Below are 19,713 nucleotides of genomic sequence, written 5' to 3' on the forward strand. Positions count from 1 at the left end.
TGCAGCTGTTGGTATTAAACAATGAGCTCCATACATGTACAGTAGATCTGCATCAACATATTCTGTGCATGTGCACTACAAATCTAACCAAAATGCCCTTTTTTGTTTGTTTAGCACATGTGCATTTGGTGATTCTACAGCAGGGGTGGGCAATTAATTTTCATATGGGGCCACATGAGAAACTTTGACAGTTGTTAAGGGCCAGACCAGTACACTTAAAAGCTCTGCTCAATATATATCTCAATAAAAACAGTAAATGAAACATTACAATGATACAATGAAAATGTGGAACACAGAACACAACTATTTAATGAAAGACTTTGTTTTTTCATTTAAACTATGATTGCTGCCTATTGAGTTGTAGATATTTTTGGTGGTGTGACTTCCTTCAGTGTGGGCATGTGGATGAGAATGTTGCCCTCCAAGTGGCTTGAGAGAAACTTCAGCTTTCTCATTAAAGCAGTCAGCAGGCTGTACATTTCATGTGCAAAGAGGCCCTTGCCTTGCAGCTTGGTATTTAGTTCATTCATTAATGCAGTCACATCAACAGCAAAAGCAAGGTCTGCCATCCAGTCTGCATCTGAGAGCTCAGTGATGTCCCTGCCTTTCTTCTCACTAAACTCTTGAACCTCTGCTCTCAGATCCCAAACTCGTTTAAGCACCTTGTCCAGGCTGATCCATCTGACAGCTGTCTGGTAACCAAGGTTACCATGTTCACTATCATCTCCTCCACAAAGACAACAAACTGTCTGTAATTCAATGCTCTTGCCCTGATGAAGTTAACTACTTTAGCTACAACATCAGTCACGTGGTTGATTTTTAGCACTGACTTACACACCACCTCCTGATGTATAATACAATGCAAAAATATCAGTTTCTGTTCTGGGTTTATTTCAGTCACTTTATCTTGCATCCGTTTCAAAAGTCCAACATTTTCCCCTGTCAAAGCCATCGGTTGTAACACCAACCAAATTCTCCCAATTTAGTCCCAGCTTGTTCATGCGTGTATTTACCTCAGTGAACCGTCGTGGTTCCCTTCATTGGCTGCACAGCTGCCAGCTCCTCCGTCATCTCAAAGGTTTCTGTTAGTCCACGTACAAAGATGAGTAACTGGGCTGTGTCACGGACATCACAGCTCTCGTCCAGAGCCAAGGAGAAAACATCTAAATCGTCCACTTTGTTGTGCAGCTGAAGCTCCAGATTTTCGGCGATGCTCTCCGCCCGCCTCGTTACGGTTCGCCTGGAAAGGGGCACATTAACGAACGCTCCTTTCTTCTCCGGGCATATAAACGCTGCAGAGTCCACCAGACATTCTTTTATAAACTCTCCATCAGAGAATGGCTTACTGACATCCCTTTATGTGTGAGCTTTGGTAAAAAATCCTTGCTGCTTTAGCAGTTTAGCAGCAAACTTTCAGACATCCTCCCCGCTCTGCATCAGTCAAATGTTTGTACGAAAAAAACGGTATATTAGCAGATCTTTCAAAGTAAAAGCAGTGCAGGCGTATCGCTTGCATGCATTGTGATGATATATATTTGCATTGACTTTTAATATTTTCCAATGACCTCATATGGGCCAGTCAGGGTCATCCGGCGGGCCGGATGTGGCCCACGGGCCGTAGGATGCCCAGGTCTGTTCTACAGCATTTCAGCCACATATACACCTTCAAATAGAGAATTACAACAGCAAAAGGAATATAGAGCAAACATTTTGTGAATATCACTATTAAAAATGAAAAATATATGAAAAGTAAGAACTAAAAAAGTACTAATTGTGTAATATATATCAATAGTATTGCACAGATTCTTTCATAAATAGAAATAGTGATAGAAGTAGTCATATTGTTCAGGTTTTTATCTGTCTTACACAGATTTGTCTGTAAGTAGGAGACTAACAATATTGCACATATTCTAGTACAGGAGGTCCTCGGTTTACGACGTCCTCCACCTACGGCGTTTATCATTACGTCAGAACTGGTTACATGGAAGTAGCTGGCGAGCGGAGCGGACGAATACGTCCTCACGCGGCCTTATAAGAGGAAGACGGCTTTGTTTTCATTGGCCGGTTGTATGCCACCTTGGATTGTGCTGGATTGTGATTTTACCACTGTGCTACACACAGGGGATGCGTAGGAGAGAGTTCCGACTTATGGCGAGAATCGACTTACGCCGTGTCCTAGGAACGGAATTCCGACGTCAGTCGAGGACCCCCTGTATATATAGAAAAAACAATACTGCACAGGGTTTCTAAATGTGCAAAATATTCACAATTCAAGTGGATAAATAATGATAAATGCTAAGTTTAACATTCTTGTGGAATGTTTACCAAGTTCAACATCTGTGCATATTAGCAAATCTGCTAATTCCTACTCAACACAAATAAATGTCTTTCAGCCAGAGTTGACAGGACAGATTAGTTTAGCAGGTATTTGGTCATTTGCACATGTTCACATTATGACAGTATGATAAGACTGAAAAGTCAAGGGATCACTAAAGTGACGACAGTTTCATCCTGATGTCAGTGACTCATCTTCACAGTGGTACTAAAGTGATCATCCTCTCTCTCTGAATTTCTTGGCAATCGATCCAAAACCTGTTGTGATATTTCAGTGTGGACCACGTTTGCAACAACTGCAGCAGTTACTCACATAACTCCTACTTCACATCATGACTTTGACTAATGCAACGTAACGTGTGACATTTACGGAGAAGAGACGGGATCCAAATGTCACCGGAGTGACGACATCATTTCCTGACAGGCTGACTACATGTGTGACTTGACGAACGCTTAATCACCAAATGTTTGGTGGCTGAGGCTTGATACACACCGAGGCAGTAAGAAGGCAACATGAAAAATAAGCGCCTGGTGGAAATTCCTGCTGAAATGCTCAACAAACCTAAATTCCAAGCGAGTGGCTCAGTGTCTGTGTACTTGTGTTTCTTTGACAAATTGTGGCAGCTGTAATTCAAGCACTTGGGCACACAGACACACTTATACACACAGAGTCCGCGATCAATCAGATCTATCAACAAATAGACAGAGTGAGGGCTGACATTTACAGCCCTGCAGCTTTCAGCTTTTCCCTGTGTGTATGTTTGTACTCTTGTGTGTGTTTCTGAGTGTGTGTTCTCCATCTACGGCCACAAAATACCGGCGTTTATAGGAGAAAGAGAGAAAACTGTCCCTGTGGGATTAAAAAAATGAATGATGGGTCATTATAGTGGTTTCTGACAGGCTGCTCTTGTCAATAAAAGGCTATTTAAGTGAATTCCCCAGGCTGGTTTATGTTGACAAAGAAACAAATGAAGAAATGAAAAAAAAAAGTTCCCTGTTGGTTTGCATTGGAGTCCAGAGATGCAGCTTATGGTCAGCTCTGTCTTTTCCATTTGGAGCCTTTACTCTGGAAACCAGCCGAACTACCTCAAACTGAAGGAAAGATTAGCTTGTTTTTAACACCAACCAGTCCAAACGGGGATTCAGGTACAAACATGGAACTAAATTTTGCTTGACAGCATCCCGTGAAGGTGTTTTTAGTGTAACTCTTTTATTACAAACACCACGGCCTCCTTTAATCCATCAAATCGGATCCATCCATCTTTTTTTCCACTGTTTTCTAGGGCTCAGGATGCTAAGCTAGGCAGGGCAATCCAGACGTTCATCTAACCACGTTGCTTTCCAGTTCTTCCTGAGGAATCCCAAGGTGTTCCCAGGTCAGATGAGATTTATATTCCCTTGAGGAAGTCCAAACCACCCCAGATGGCTTGTTTCAATGAGAAGGAGCCATAACTCTACTCCGAGCTCCTTCTGGATGTCCAAGGAAACTAATCTCAGCCGCTTGTATCTACAACTATATTCCTTCAGTTATTCCCCAGAGCTCATGAGCATAGATGAGGGTTGGAGCAAAGACCAGATGGTAAATCGAGAGCTTCACCTTCTCCACTGCAACAGTCCAGTCAAACATCTGGATTATTGCTGAAGCTGCACCAATCCATCTCACACTCCATGTTTCCTCATGAACAAGATCTGAGATGCTTAAACTCCTTCATTTAGGGCAGCAGCTCACTATCAACCTGATTCAAATCTTAACACAGTAGTGATTTCCACAATGGCCACCATCACACTGTTAGCAACTGGAACACCAATGGCTTCAAATGGAGTTAGTCACCATCAGAGTTGCTGCACTTTAGCTTCAAGCTGCTGCTGTTGGTGTGAATGATGACTAAAATGTCACAACCACACCACTGCTTTCAATCCCGATGGGGAAAAATTGTTATACAAGTATTTGTGTGGCCCTTTCTCCTTTAATTTTGCCAGTGCAAAGAGATGAGATGGACAGGTGACAAGACAAAGAGCTGCCAGAGTCAAACAGGGCTGCCAAAGAGTGAAAGGAGAGGAGATTATAGAGTGATTTTAACAGGCGCCTGGCCAAAAGCAAGTTTCCTTCCTCCCCTCTTAGATGCCTTCCTTCTTCTGCACACACACACAAATAAAGATACAAACCCTCCGGCCGGCCAGCCAGCATTAATCCCTTTAATTTATAAGCAGCTGATAGGGAATGCTAAAGAGAGAATAGAGGAAGTTTGTATTAGTGGGAGTAGTCTTTGTACTGCAAACAAAATGGGATTCATCAATTCAGTCAGAGCTGAAATCTATAAAATGTCTAATCAGAAATCACGTAAGCCTTAAATGTCATTAATTTTAATGCCACTTTGTGGCAACCTGTGAAAGCGGAATGCCAACCTTCGCTTTGATTGCCTCACCGATAGTCCAGTCTGCATAAAGAGAACGGGAGAAGGACGCAGACAGAGAGCTGTTTTCCACAGATAACACCCAGTCAGACGTCTCCAAACTGTTTTAACAGATTCTATAAAAGCGTCTGGTGTAAATCCTGGTGGCTCAGTGGGTCGAGGTGCATCTTCCAGGTCACAGCAGCGGATGCTTTCTTTACATCATTAGTTTGCTGGATGGTTTGAGGCACCGCAGAGCAAAAGCAGCAGCAGCAGAACTCACTTCCCACACGTTTTATTGTTTTTAAGAGCCAAATTTTGATTTTACACTGATTAGCTGCAACATGACTGACTGGTGATAAAAATGATCTTTTCTTTAAAATGCAGTGGATCCTGGCATTCGTGTGGATGCTTCTTTGACACATGCAACCTAAAGATTTTTGCAGACAAAGAACATCTCACCCATTAAATGGTGTTTTCTACAATCTGTGTCCTACTAATAGGGATCAAATGATATGGGTTCTTAGGGCGATACCGATGCAGATTATCAGGGCTATACATTATGCATAATGTTTTAACAGCATGTGATAGCAGAGAACCTGTCATTCCTAAGTAGGCTTCTTCGTTAATATGGCTGACTATAACTGTATATGTGAAAAGGAAATATGAGTAAATAAATCAGGACACTCTCCTCTGTTTATATGACTGGCTGATGTGAGTTTATCTCCTGCTGTTCTTCTCTATTTTCTTAATATGTCACTGTTTTCTCACTTTTATTCCTCCCCTAAGTTCCAGATATTAAATCTTTATTAATTATAGTTTTCCAGACTCTGTTTCAGGTTAATCTGCCTTCTAATTTTAACACTAGCCGTTAGCATAGCCTTAGCAACTGTGATAGAAGCTAATTTCCTGGATTGTGGCGATGGCTTGTGTTTCTTGTCCAGTTTTTGCTGCTGAGAGAAATTTCTGAGACCCACAGAGAGATGACAGACAGAGGAGGCAGCATCAGACCTGTTCCAATTACCTTTACAGATAATATGAAAAATGCATGATAAATGTATAAATGCACACATAAAGTCACATCTCTTTCCAAAATGACTCAGAATTTGCCCAAAATGATTAGAAATTTGTTCCAAATTACTAAAAAATAGTCCAAACAACTGGAAAGATGTCCTAAATTACCTAAAATTGGTCAAAAATGATTCAGATGACTCAGGAAATGTTCCAGATGTCTTGAAATTTGCCCAAGATTACTTGTAAACATGTCTAAATTACTAAAACATATATCCAAATGATCTTAAAATGTGTTCTAAATTACTAAGAATTGTCAAGAAAAAAAAAGATTTCAAACTTGTCCAAAATACCAAAAAAATGTCCCAGATAACTTGAAGCATGTCCTAAATGACTCAAAATCCCATATAAATTCACATTTCTTTCCAAAATAACTCAAAATCTGCCCAAAATAATTAGAAATTTATTCAAAATTACTACAAAAAAATAGTCTATAATAACTGGAAACATGTCCTAAATTATCTAAAATTTGTCAAAATGACTCAGAATATGTCCGAAATGACTTGAAACTTCTCTAAAATTACTTGAAAACATGTCTAAAATTACAAAAAAAATATCAGAAATATCCTAAAATGTGTCCTAAATTACCAAGAACTGTTAAAAAAAAGAGAAAAGAACAAAAATGTCTCAAAAGATGTCCAAAATGATTCAAAATTTGCTCAGAATGATTTCAAATTTGTTCAGAATAACAAAAAACTGTCCCAAATAATTTGAACCATGTCCTATATGTCTCAAACCCCATTTAAATTAACATTTCTTACATTTGAAACAGTTCACTTTTTAACTTATTGCGTATTTTTTTCAAAACAAAATGTATGCTGTATGTTTCATGGTTTTTTTTTCCAAATAAAGACAAATTATTTTATTTTTGGCAACATTTTTAAAATCAAAAAGCTTTATTCTCTATTTCTAATAAACGTTGTATTTACTATTCTGGAAGAAATTATATTATAGGGCTTTCCATTAAAAAAAAAAGTAAAATTCTACATGCAGCAGCATTATTGTGGTGCGATAACTGGCCAGGCCGATAATCTCTACACCGCATAAGCAGCTCAGGATCAGCTCAATAAGGACCCCGAGGTGTTGGCCGGATCGCCGAATTCCCCAGATCCTGATCCCAATATAGCATCAACAAAAGAATGATGGAAAAAAAACCCGATCAATGCATTCCTTCTCCAACCACCCAAAGGCTCTCCTCTAGAAGTTCTGCTCAGAGCTGTTTTGGTTGCATAAGGTGGACCAACACAACACCAGGCAGGAAGTTTTAATGCTGTAGCTGATCAGCGCACAATGAACCAATGGAAATATCCAAGATTTTGTAGTAGTTGAACGTCAAATTTACCATCTGAGTCGCTGAGCCTTGGTTTTTACTGTTTTGTCACTAAGAGCCCAGGTCATTTACTGCCCTGTAGAAATGATTATAATGTGGGACAATTGTTCCTGTCGATCACACCGTGTGAATCATTTCTTTCCAAGTAACAGGTGAACAGTTTGAGAGGTCTTTCTTAATTTAACAGACGACGGATGAAAAGAATTACGCAATTTACTTAATAATAACAATTTCCCAGAAGCGATATTATTCAGCTTTAATCTACGGATATCTCATAACTGCCAGATGATCCATTAATCATGCAAGCAACCATGCAAAACATCAGCAGGCATTAACGCGACGGAGCTGCCACTCCGACTCCAAAAAGGTCACAAATCATGGCGGCGTTTGTTCACATCAGCGCATAGCGAGAGGAGTGGGGTTGAACGGTGGGATGTGGTGTCCGTCACAGTGACTTAGTGCCGGTAGAGCGGGCCGGAGATGGCCTTCCTTACGGTGTCAGACCTGACAGGTGACAAAACAGCCGAGGAAGAGGCTCGCCGAGGGACCCACAACAGGCATGCGTGAGAGAGAGAGCGGCAGGAATGTGGTGAGAAGTGTTGCTCAGAACGATGTGTTTCTGGGTCTCCCTGATGTCATTCTTCAGGTCAGATTTAGATATTGGTGGAAGGTTGGGGTTGTGGAGTAAAAATGCTAGTGGAGTGGAAGTGAGTTCTTTTGTCGTTATTATGTTCGGAGCAGGTGTGAGGTTGGATGTTTCTGGGGCAACAGAGGCGTCTTTTGGGGACGTCGTGGTCCAAATTCAAAAAAACACCTGTGGGGAGATTTTACATTCTCCCTTAAAGCAAAAATACAAGCTAAAAAACTCAACTTCTGCAGCTTAAAGAACATGTTGACGATCAAATGTGAGCATTTCAAGACTGGTGGAAAGAAGTGTGTGTTGAGAGTAGTAGTTTGTACACAATAAAAAAAAACATTTATCTAATTACTTAGAGGCTTTGTAATTAAGTAATCACATTCAAAGTTTTTCAACTCAAATAAATGTTGATTGAGACTGAATGGATGAATATTCATATACGTGAACTTAACTAAAATGTTTGTTTCATTTCTATTTATCTGCATTTTTCATCTGTCTGCTATAATCACAGATTATTGCAAACTCAAAGTGACATTATAGTGATTATATTCAACATTTGAAGACCTTTTGTAAATTCAAACACTTTGAATGTCTTGAAAAGTGGTCTATTATGGGATGGCGACACCGTTAGCTCTAGTGCTAACAGCAACATGTTTTACTTTGAGGTGATCAGAAAACTGTTTGTTGCTCATTTTGACCACAACCAGACTTTTATCCAAACTGCCATCAGGAAGAAAACTTTCCTCCCAACGAGCTCAATGCGTCTCGTCTTCTTTCACCAAACTTTCTGACGTCACTCAGTGCGTCCTGTGGATCTTCTTTACAGCTGGAAAACAGACTTTAGGTTCATTAGCGCCACCTACTGGGCTGGAATGTTCATCAGTGTTACTGGTGTGCCACAAATTAGAGAACTGAGAAAGGTGTGATTAAATTCATTATTTATCTTTTAATGCGTTATTGTTTCTGTAATTAATTAATTAATCAAAATTAACATGTTAAAGTCCCAGCCCTGGTAAAAATACAAGCTAAAAATCTCAATTTATGTAGCATTCTTCTAATCCACTGGATGACAGCATTCAACCCAGAATCTTCCTGGTCCTCTGCAGATCAAACACACCATCATCAGTCAGCCTGAACTACTTTATCGTGTTTTTCTGTAGCCTCCGAGTTCCCATGATGTACATGACAGCGCACTATTTGTACTTCACATGGATGCAAATGCACACAAGAAGCAAGACTGCAAAGTCCTTAAAACAATTAATTTAGATTTATAGCAGCTAGAAGACAGTTTTAAGGTGCAGATAACTTTTAGTAAGTTTGGTCCATTGGTCTCCTGTTGCGGTATGTAAAGACATTCAGTTCTGAAACAGGAATTCACTGCAGCCTGCTGACGTTTAGAGACAATCTGACCCAGCTGAAGGGTAATAATGCTAAGAGGAGTCAAAAAGTGCATCATTAAAAAAGAAGTGACTTCCATCATTTGACTTGCAGAAATGATCAGTGGCACATTAAAGGTACTGTCAAGTTTTCTAGGAGCAAACTAAACCCGTTAATACATTATCTATGAATTCTAACAGACATGTTTAGTTCATTTTAAAGGTAAAATGTGAGCATTTCAAGACTGGTCAAAATAAGTATGTGTTGATATATATTTTTAAATGTCAGTAAATCACAACCTACATCTAAAAGCTGGGACTTCACAGCAATCCTTTAGAAAAAAAATCTGCTTATTTTCCTTCTTGCAGAGAGTTTTGACACAGCAACAACAACTGCCACTCTCTCATCTGTCACCGGTCAATTTTAAGCTGCCAGTAGCTTAGCATAAAGACTAGAAATGGTTTGTCCATCAAATCCGTTAAGCTCACTAATTAAATCAACTTTGCTTAATCCGTACAACACTCGAGTGTGTAAATGACAGATTGCGGCTTCAAACGGAGGGAGGGAGATGTGTGTGTGGCATTTGTTTCCACGTTCGTACCAGACTAAGCTAATCGCTGCTCGCTGTGGAGCTGCCGGTGTTTTCTCAAGCTATTTTTTATGGTACGTCGAGATTTATGAAAACAGTGATGCCAAGGTCAAACACTTGAACACATTATTTTGTACATAAAAGAGAAATGATTCTCAGGTGGTGACTCAGCTGAGAGAAACAGGCTCGATGCTGACACGTTACTCATTCGTGTAGCATAAAATCCTGGATAAACAGGACATGTTTACGCTTCCAGAGCAATGCACTGACTAATTATGAACTGATTTGAATATTCCTTCAGTTGCTCGCAGTAATATAAAAATCTCTTTTCTGAATTCATCTCTACAGCTCCAGCAGTGCAATTTATTTACTGAGTGAGCCGCAGTTCAGTCAGAAATTGTCACCTGCCATGAAGAAATGGGAAGATATAATCATGTCATAATTCCTGTGAGGTCAAACACACCTTTTTAAAAAACACATGCACACACACCCAGCGCCTATAAATCCACACCTTCACATGCAGCGCGGCATACAGTCCTCTATAATTGGAATGCTGTGTGATGGGATGTCAGCAGAGATTAGCTGCAGACGAGTGTGTAGATGTGGGTTTGGATCCATTGTTACACCTGAGCTCACTGAGCGACAGCACCTGGATTAGAAGAGATACTGTACGGACACACACACGGAAGTGTGTCTGTAGGTAAACACAGATGCTCACATTGGGCTTCCTGTTCAGGTTTCATGTGTAAAATCAAAAAAACAAGACGAACAATTGGGGACTTTATGTAAAAATGTGCACAGACTCTTAGGTTAAATCGGAGAGGAGAAGAAGTAGATGTCAGGTAGTGTTAACGTTGAGACTAAAGGGTTGATTCTGTCTCTAAATCATGAGGTGTTGCCCTGCACTGGGATCAGCCTGGATCTGTTATTAAAGCGTCAAAGGTTGTCGAGTGGCACATTGACCGAGGAGCCCGTCTGACACGGCAGCGACTAAAACTGGTGCATCATCGTTGTTTCATTTCCGTTGCATCAGAAAAGGGTTTAAGAACATGAGTGTTTACTGATTCACTGTAAGAAGGCTTTTTAACTGCACCAGCCATTCTGTTCTATCCAAAACAGCATTTAAAATCCATCTCCACACACACAAAGCCCTTAACTCCAACAGATGCCAAAGACCTTTTTGTTCCATATTGTCCCAATAGAGCATCTTGTAGCGACAGTCGGAATATATTGTATTAAATGTATGGATAAAAATGTATGGTTATGTCCTTTCAACTGTCCTCCATGCTCCGTCAGCATTCCAGCCAGATGACTCAGTTTTTCTGTGCTCTTGGTGAGCCAGCCCCTCTACTTCCCATCACTGGCCTCCTCCAGAGCAGTATGGTGGTGGTAGACTGGATTCTCTGATAAATTTATCCATTAATTTATCCATCCATAAATTTATCAGTAAATTTATCCATGTTCTTCAGCCACCTGGGTGCTGTTAGAGATCCTTCACCTTCAGTGAAGGTCTGATCTCTAACGGCAACAGGTGGCTATTTTTGTTCCTATTTGTTGCGTTGGAGATTTACTCTGTGGTGTTTTGACTGAATTATAACCAGGTTTATGTGATACCACTGAACCTTTGTGGGGTTTGATAGTGTAATGATGTTCATGATCAGGTTCACTTCCAAAAGCAGAATGGGAGAGACTGTTGTGGCATTTTATGTGGGATGTGTGAATCAAATTTAAGAGCAAACACTGGTAAGATCAGGAGACCTAACGTCTCAGCTGAAGTTATGAGCACTCTGAGTAATCCTGTGGAAAGCAGCAACCCAGTGGAAGACTGTAGAGCTCATAAAAGGCATGAGACAGGAAGTCCATGCCCTCTCTGCTCGTGAGTTGAAACCAACGTCAGACTGAGCCAAGCAGAAATAATGCCAACCTAGCAGAAATAAAAAAGAGGAGGCAGTCTAACTTTTGATACGATCACTTCATGGGCATCCTGATTGTGTCTTAAGACGATGGGTTGTGGCTTCCAGAAAGGCAGAGGAGTGTTTAGAAGAAGTTTTTATGATGATGTAACACTTTGTGTAGGCAGTTAAAATCTCTAGATTTTGCTCCTGTTTGTTCTTACAGCCTCTGTATTGAATAAACATTACTCGCATCAGACTCTGAAGACTGCTTGAAGACTCTTTCTTGAGAACTTTCTGAAGACTCCAACTTTTGATCCAGAATTGACTTTTGACTACATGTTTGACAAAGCTGCCTGAACATCGCTGGCCTTTAGCAGACAGACTGAGTCACAACAAAACCAGCTCCCAGACACCTTCTCTACTTTTAGATTTAGACTTTAAACTTTCCTTATTGATAAAGTTTATAGTAGTGACTGGCTTAGGTGACCCTGAACCATCCGTTAGAGATCTAGGCTGCTCTAGGAACTTTTATGATGCTCTCCACACCTCTACTCCTTTCATTTACTCTCCATACATGTATGCATACAACTATTACATGTCATTAACACTGCAGTCTGCCTCAGTGGATGTAAGATGTGGGTATAAACCTGCCATTAGTGCTCCAGTCTGCTGGCTCACTCCTTTCCTGCTTCTATTTACATGTTGCCAGTTTGAAAGTCCACTTGGCAACAGGAAACAACAATAATCAGCTACCACACTGTGAAAACTTCACGTTCTGCTGAGGATTTGGATCATGCGGTAGACATTCCTGCTAGGTTTTCAGATTAGTGCTCGTCTCCCTGCATGCAAATGTTGCACCAAAACAATTCCACTTTTCACTGTTTGAGAGGAACACTGAAGCCACATCCATCTCTCATCTCCTCCCAGGATGACTGCTTTATTTCCCTCCTATAGCAGGTTCATGCTGCCAGACCATAATGTACTCCAGGACGGTCTTCTCTCTCCTGTATGTTTCTTGTCCTCTCTGCAGGTTTCTGTGTTTGTTGTTCTCTTCTGTGTTTGTTTGATTTCTCTCTGCCATCCTGTCCTCTTCACCCCGACCGCTGAGGACAGTCAGAGGTTTCTCTCTGCTGAAGTGGAGGTGTTTTTCCTCTCAGAGAGCTTTCTCAAAGGGAGCCTTTCAGTTTGTTTGCGTTCTCTGTGTAGTATAACACCGTGAGGGCATCACCTTAATATCCAAAGAGCCTTGAGATGAATTATGTTGTGAATTGGTGCTATATAAATCAAACCGAATTAAACAGAATTTCTCGTTTTTTCTAAATTCTCCAGAGTGTTTCTGATCAAGGTTGTTTGTTTTGGCCTTACAGTTGTGAAGATGTAAAACACTGTCAGGGCAGGTCCACCAATAGAACCGAACTGAGACAGAATGAGCAAAACATGTTAACTTCAGGAGAAGGTTTTGAATTTAAATCGCTTCCTGATGATTCTTAATGAGTGACAGATTCTCAGCTGAGGAAATGTGTTTTATCTGTCAGCCTGTTGAGCTGTGCATTATAAATCCCACGGAATGAAGCTGTGTAGCCACAAAACCTGACATGTATTCAGTTGGAGATGCAGTAATCACAGAAACATCTTTTCATTATTTGCTATCAAGTCCATTTAAACTGCTGGTACTGCAGCTGACATTAATTTCTCTTTGATTTGGCCAAAAATTGCATTTATATCCTGCATTATGGGATGATGTCAGACCTAAACACACTCTAATACAATGTAAAGTATAAATGAGTGAAGTTTGAAGTTGAGAGACACGGTGGAGACTCAGATGACGGAAGGTTTACTGATATCAGGGGAAGTGACACTGACAGAGCAGCAGTACATGGAAGCAATGACAGCATCAGTTCTGAGGATTCTCTCTGATCTCTGGGTTTATATTGTAGCTGGGAGAAGGTCAGATTTAGATTACAGACCAACATGGAAACAACTAGTCTGCTTAGTCACGTCAGAATAGAGAATATCTAACCTGGACCAGAGCAGAGAGTCCTGGCATATTATCCTCCTACAGCGTCTGTCTGTCTGAAGATAATTAGTGATGACATCAGCTAACAGCTGCAAAGAAACACTTTAGAAAGGATGGAACGTTGATCAATAAAATAAATATTAGCACACCGTTAACAGTTTTCTACTAGCCTTCCTGTCCTGCAGCATTTCCAGTAGTAGCACTTTTTTTTAATACGATAATTTTTTACATTTTTTGTTGTTCTCCATTAAAACAACTTGTTGACTGGAGTTAGGAACATGATTGGTTCATTTTGTGCAGAAGAAGAGTCACATGCTACATTCAACGCCCAGTTTTATGGGAAAGTCTGAAGCAGAAATCTTGAGTTAAAGAAAGTCGATAACTACCTTTGTGATACCTGTTTTTTTCTGACTGAGGTTTTAGTTTTTGTCGAGCCGCCTCACACAAAGAAAGCCTGGCCTCTGTCATCTGTTGTTAGCTGAGGCTGTGGTTGAAACCAAAGTGAAGTGGATCAGGAATACGCAAAGATATGAAGATAAATGTCTAAACACAATATTCAGGTTCTTATAAGAGCCATTTCTGCCAGCAGCTGATCATTACTGTCATCATACTGGTTGTTAAAATATGCAGCGAGGCAGTGCATGATCATTTGTTGCCTTCTTGGGAACTCTCATCTCCCTGCTGCTGCTTTTAAAACACATTCAGTGATCCTGAATCCTGAATGTTGCAGATGTGGTGACAAGTGCTTGGACCTAATTTCTCCTGCCTGTACAGACTCTGAGATGTTAAACAGATCAGAATAGGGTGGATCAATACCGTCTTCGGCTTGAAATGCGCCCCGATGAGGCAGAGCTGACAGACCACAAACCCACATTCTCTGACAGTTCATCGTTGGCTTTAAGGTTTTATCTGCATCTCCAGCAGGTCTCCTGAATCTGCTCCATAAAGTGCTTATCTTATCTTTTACTGTATATAGAACCAGGATCAGCTTTTGTGCTGTTTTTTCAGTTTGTAATTTGTTCCTTTTGACAAGCGATGACATCTTTTGGCATGTGTGTAATTATCAAGTCAGCTTCAGAGTTTATCTTTTGGATTAATTTGGCCTTTGGGCAGAATTTATTGGAATATTTAACATAACAACAGCAACCATTTGATGATTTTCAAATTTTGACAATAAAAACTTTCTTTAAACCATTTTTTCATTACTTTAAATCAGTCTGAGTTAAGTAGTTATTTTACATTTTAGACAGCAGGACAAAACAAAGCACATTTTCAGTATTTTTTCACCTTTTATAGACTAATCTGGACATTGATAATTAAAATAACTGTTGCATCTCTAAATATAATCTTTTTTTAAATGTCAGTTTTTGCTTTAGTTGGTCTGTCTGTTTCACTGCTATTTTAAGATTCTGTTAAATCTGATGGCAATTTATTGGAATATAAACACAATTCAAGGATGTGACCAACCTGAGCTCCGCTTCATTTGTGATTGTGATTTAGTGCAGCTGAAGAAGACTCCCTGTTTGTGAGGTGTTTTTAATATCCCTTCCTTTGATCGCCCATATTTACGGTTGTATTGCATGCAGTCTGTGGTGCAGAGAATCCCAGCAGCGCTCAGGATGCTCTGAAACACACACAGACACCTTTGGTTGCGATCACGTTTGGTTCGACACAATAGCAGAGCCTGTGGGTGAGTGTTCATGAGTCAACAGCCCTGCTTGCCGGTGGCATTCGCAGTGACTCACATTTCCAGGAAGAGAAGCAGAGAGAGAGACACAGAGAAAGAGATCAGTGGGCCTCAAGTCAAGACCACCTGATTTACAAACCTCATTCCTCTAGCAGATGAGTGGAAGGTCTCTGAAGATTGTTTCAAACTATTATTCCAGGTCTGGGTTCTGAGAGAAATCGATGAAGCGAATAAACAACTTTTTTAACATGATTTAGCTGCAGACAAATAATCTGTTCTTTAATCATTCCACGGTTTTTGCTCTCAGTCGTTTCTGTCACGCGTCTCGTCTGCATCTCGGCCCTCTCTGCTGGCGTTCCGAGCCTCCACCCATCGCGTTTTCGTCTTCCTTTGTTCTGCTTCATAGAATATCGACGGTTCACAGCCGCCGAACCTCTTCTCGGCTCTCCCTCCCCCCCTCCCTCTTTCTCTCGCTTGTTCCGGCCTTCACAGGAGGCTCTCAGGGCGCAGTATGTGGCTGCCCTCGCCACACAGTTGTCAAGCACAAACCGATCGTTGCACCTAACCCAATAATGCCAGCATTCAGCGCAGACACACTGGCATCCTGCTCATTCTCCTTCCCTCCCCTCCAGCCCTTTGTCATTTCCATCCTCTCCAGCTCTCCTCTTTCAAGTGTCTCCCTCAACTTCTCCCTTGATCTTTACACCTCCTGCACCTTCTCCTGTGTGTCCTCTCATTTGTCTTTTCACTCCCCTCCTTTGCTCAATGACCTTTTTCTTCCTCACATCTTTTTTCTTTTAATTATTGCGTCTCTCTCTCTCTCTGTACTTTCTCTCTTTTGCTTATCATTCCATCTCACTTTCTGCACACACACCTTTTCTCTCCATCTGTGCCACCCCCTGTTACTTTCAGGTCATTGTGAGCCGCTGCTACAAAAGAACGATAAATGCCCCCTCTCTGCCTCCCACGGCGAACCACAATACCGGATCGCACAGGCCAGACCTGACGTCCATTTCCATGCATGTGTGTGCTTTTATGTAGAAATGTGGGTGTGTTTGGGCGTGCATGTGAGCAGATATTGTTGTGAACTTACTGTCTTGGCTGGCCAAAGGTCCTGATTCAAACACAGAAGTCACTAAACATCTCATCCTGTGTAGCTGAGTGTGTTTAAAGTGTTCCTGACACTTCCAGAGCATGATCTTCACCAGAGTCTTGACTGAATATACGAGATTAAGACGATTTGTGACGTTGACAGTGGTGGGTCATGAGTATGACTGGATCTGTTTCATGGCTTTAGCACCATGTGAACTGTATCTTGGACTGAGATGCTCTGTGCTTCCCAGACACAGGCTACAGCCAGACTCCTCTGAAACAGCCTGAGGTCAGACACCATTGCAAAAGCAGCACAAGGGAGGGTGACGGGGCGGGAAGAGGAAGGAAATCTGCCATTACCAGCATGGACAATAAGACTCATTTTGGGACGGCCAATTGTGAACCTATTTCTCTACAACTGGGGGCAATACAGCGGCAATATGGGTGTGTAATCCATTTATATGATACTGTAGACTTTAAGATGGCAGTTTTATGTAGAGTCACTTGCAGTGGGTGCAGCAGGAGCTCAGTTTTCTGGAGAAATTACAAGCAGCCACTGGTAGAGAGAGCAAGATTAGCCATTATGAATATCACTTTACCTGCAAATAATCTGAATAAAGAGGTGCTGCATCACAACAGTGCATGAATGAATGGAAAGATGTTGGTTCAGGCAGCATCCAGAACCTCAGCTCATCTAGTTCTTCCATTAAGAACATTGTGAGGAAAAGGGACCATCGTGGTGTTTAATGAGATGTTTGCACCACCATCCTTAGCTCAGGATATTTTCTTTAGAAGTGTTTAAAGAGAAGGAAGACCTGAGCTCAGAATGCAGGCTGGTGTAGTTCTAGTGCACCATGTAGTCAGTACTGATCCCTGGCTGCATCAGACAGTGACGTTCTTCTTCACTGTCCAGCAGAAACGACACTGGAGGCCCTCAGAGACTCCTGTGCATCAGAGCAGTGCCAGGGTTTTTGGGAACAAAACATTTGTTCACTTCAGTGTCTGATTGTGTGCAAACTGAAGCAGAAAAAAATGTGTTGTTATGAAGAAAAAAGAAGATGTGAATCATGATCTTATTGAACATGATGTTGCACAAAACTAGACTCTGGTTGCTGTTCAGTGCAAATGTAGGTTCTGTTTTCATTCAAACCTGGAAATAAATTCAGTTCTGTGACGGATATCTTCCTGTATGCATTTATTTATAAGCAATTATAAAAACTATTGTCGTTTTGGGGGCCTAATTTTCATGTTAATTGGTTTCTACAAAGCTTTAACTCTGCAGAAATTTGGATGTAATTCAACAACCAAGCAAAAGACAAGATAAGACAAGACAAAAAAAAGGAAAAAAAAAATCTGTGCATCACTTGTCGGATCCGTGAGGCTACAGGTTTAAGGAAAAAGCAGCACCTTTGCCTCATCTGTGCGCTTCCTCTCTGCTTTTTAGCGCAAAACGTCCAGCAGCAGAGCCCAGGAGAAGCTAACAACAACATGCGATGAACACTGAGTGGAAAAAGGCCAAACTTACCTTGACTGACATTAAAAAAGGTGTGTCCAGGATTCACTGAACAAAACAGCCGCGGTTTCGCCTTCTCGGATCCACCTGGCCGGCGAACACCATGGAGAATCAGTATCCACTTGCCATTTACGGAATCGGTGCACACGGAGGCATTTCGGCGAGAAAAAGCGTCGCTGCGCTGCGGTGCTGCGGCGCAAAGCCAGGATCCCCGACGGAAGATTGGGCTGTGCGTTGAAACCTTGGCGACTGTGTGTGGTGCGCACTGGTCTCCGCTGGACTCACATTTCCAGAAAGCCAGGAAGAAAATCAAACAGAAATTCTCATGGTTGGTTTTTAAAACCAGCCAACTTTTACGTCGAGGCTTCTAAGAGACAATTTCTCGGCAATAAATGTCCAAAATAATCAATATTTGGAGTTCCACTTTAAGCCGAATGCGCAAAGGAATTTGGGAACACTTTTTTTCACCATGGTCACGTTGACTGAGCACACTGCAAAAAATCCTACGAAGCAGGAGGAGAAATAGTCAGAAGCAGCATTCTTTAACAACGTACCCATCTGGTGCCTTTTCTTCCTCCCAGTTCCCACAAAAAAATACATTTCAACATCTTCTCAGATCATTCCGACCGCGATTCCAGAGCTCAACTTGATACTCCCAGACGCCGTATCCAAAAAAAAAAAAAAAAGAACAGAAAAAAAAGCCAAGACGTGCGTGTTTTCAAAACCAATTGCAACAGTTAATTCCCCGCAGGCTTAAAAAAACACAAACATTTCTAGGAGAGTATCGTCTTCTTCACTTCGCCGTGCGCTCAGAGCTCCTCCCGGTGGAATCAGCGACGGAACGGGCGCATCTGTCAAGCCCGGCTCCTCATGCAGCCGAAATATCTCACGGAGGGGTTACCCGAGGACACACGTATGGAGGAAGAAAAACGTCTTAAAATGTTCTTCATCCACTCCGAACGCTCAGGTGCTCTGGAAACATAGAGTTTTCTTGTCATTCCCACGCTCCGTGGGTTTATTAATTTGTCTGTGGCGCGTCAAAATCCTCGGCTGGTGGGTGAAGTCTCAGCGAAAGAGTGAGAAAGAGAGAGAGAGAGAGGGTGAGAGAGAGGGAGAGAGAGTGGAGGGGGGACAAGCGTCTGATTCTATAGGAGAGACTTTCTCAGTTCCCACATGAAAACTGTTAAAGTAAATCTCTCTTAATCGAACTGAGCTGAACTAAATTCTGTTTAATTGAATGTAATTCTCTGGAGGAGAGGAGAGGAGCAGGAGTCTCTGCCTGCCGTGCGGAGATGGAAATATGTGGAGGGAGAAATGGTGTATGTCGGGTTTAATAATTGATGAGGCATGCCTATAACCCCACTAACCAGTTCACACCACGGGAGTAATGTAGCATTAAGAAGGCGCACACGCACACAGCGGTGGATAATCAGGTCCCGCGTCTTCATGAGATCAGACAGGCGGACGCACCATCGCAGTGGGAACGCGGAGGGACTTCACGCGTGAGCAAGTTTGGAGAACCACGAGGGACGGCGGCGGCACGGCGGACGGAGCGCAGTGCGCATCGTGTTGGCAAGTGGGTGGTGACACCTTGGCACAGGAAAAGACAACATACTGTATATTGTATTAGCTGTGCGCAGCAGCAGAAAGTCAAGTCTGGGTCCTCCTGAGACGAAAAAAGAGGGAGACGGAGGCGCCTGGAGAGGTGCTTGATGCAAATAAAAGATCAGCTGGGAAGGGGGTATCGTTATTGAAGTTTGGGGATAACTACCGACACA

General features: G+C 41.7%; 1 protein-coding gene across 5 annotated transcripts in view; it reads right to left on the reverse strand.

Moving 5' to 3' along the window:
- Positions 1–19,085, reverse strand: part of cacna1ia (calcium voltage-gated channel subunit alpha1 Ia) — a 212,404-nt gene extending 193,319 nt beyond the window's left edge. The window contains exon 1 of one of the 5 annotated variants that reach the window (XM_055005057.1): positions 17,948–19,085. The gene's annotated coding sequence lies outside the window, so the exon portion shown is untranslated. The remainder of the gene's footprint in view (positions 1–17,947) is intronic. The other 4 variants (XM_035947012.2, XM_023267713.3, XM_023267717.3 and 1 more) reach the window with 4 other exon arrangements.
- Positions 19,086–19,713: the final 628 nt, after the last annotated feature.

This window comes from Amphiprion ocellaris, chromosome 19 (assembly GCF_022539595.1).
Source record: "Amphiprion ocellaris isolate individual 3 ecotype Okinawa chromosome 19, ASM2253959v1, whole genome shotgun sequence".
NCBI classification, from domain to species: domain Eukaryota; kingdom Metazoa; phylum Chordata; class Actinopteri; family Pomacentridae; genus Amphiprion; species Amphiprion ocellaris.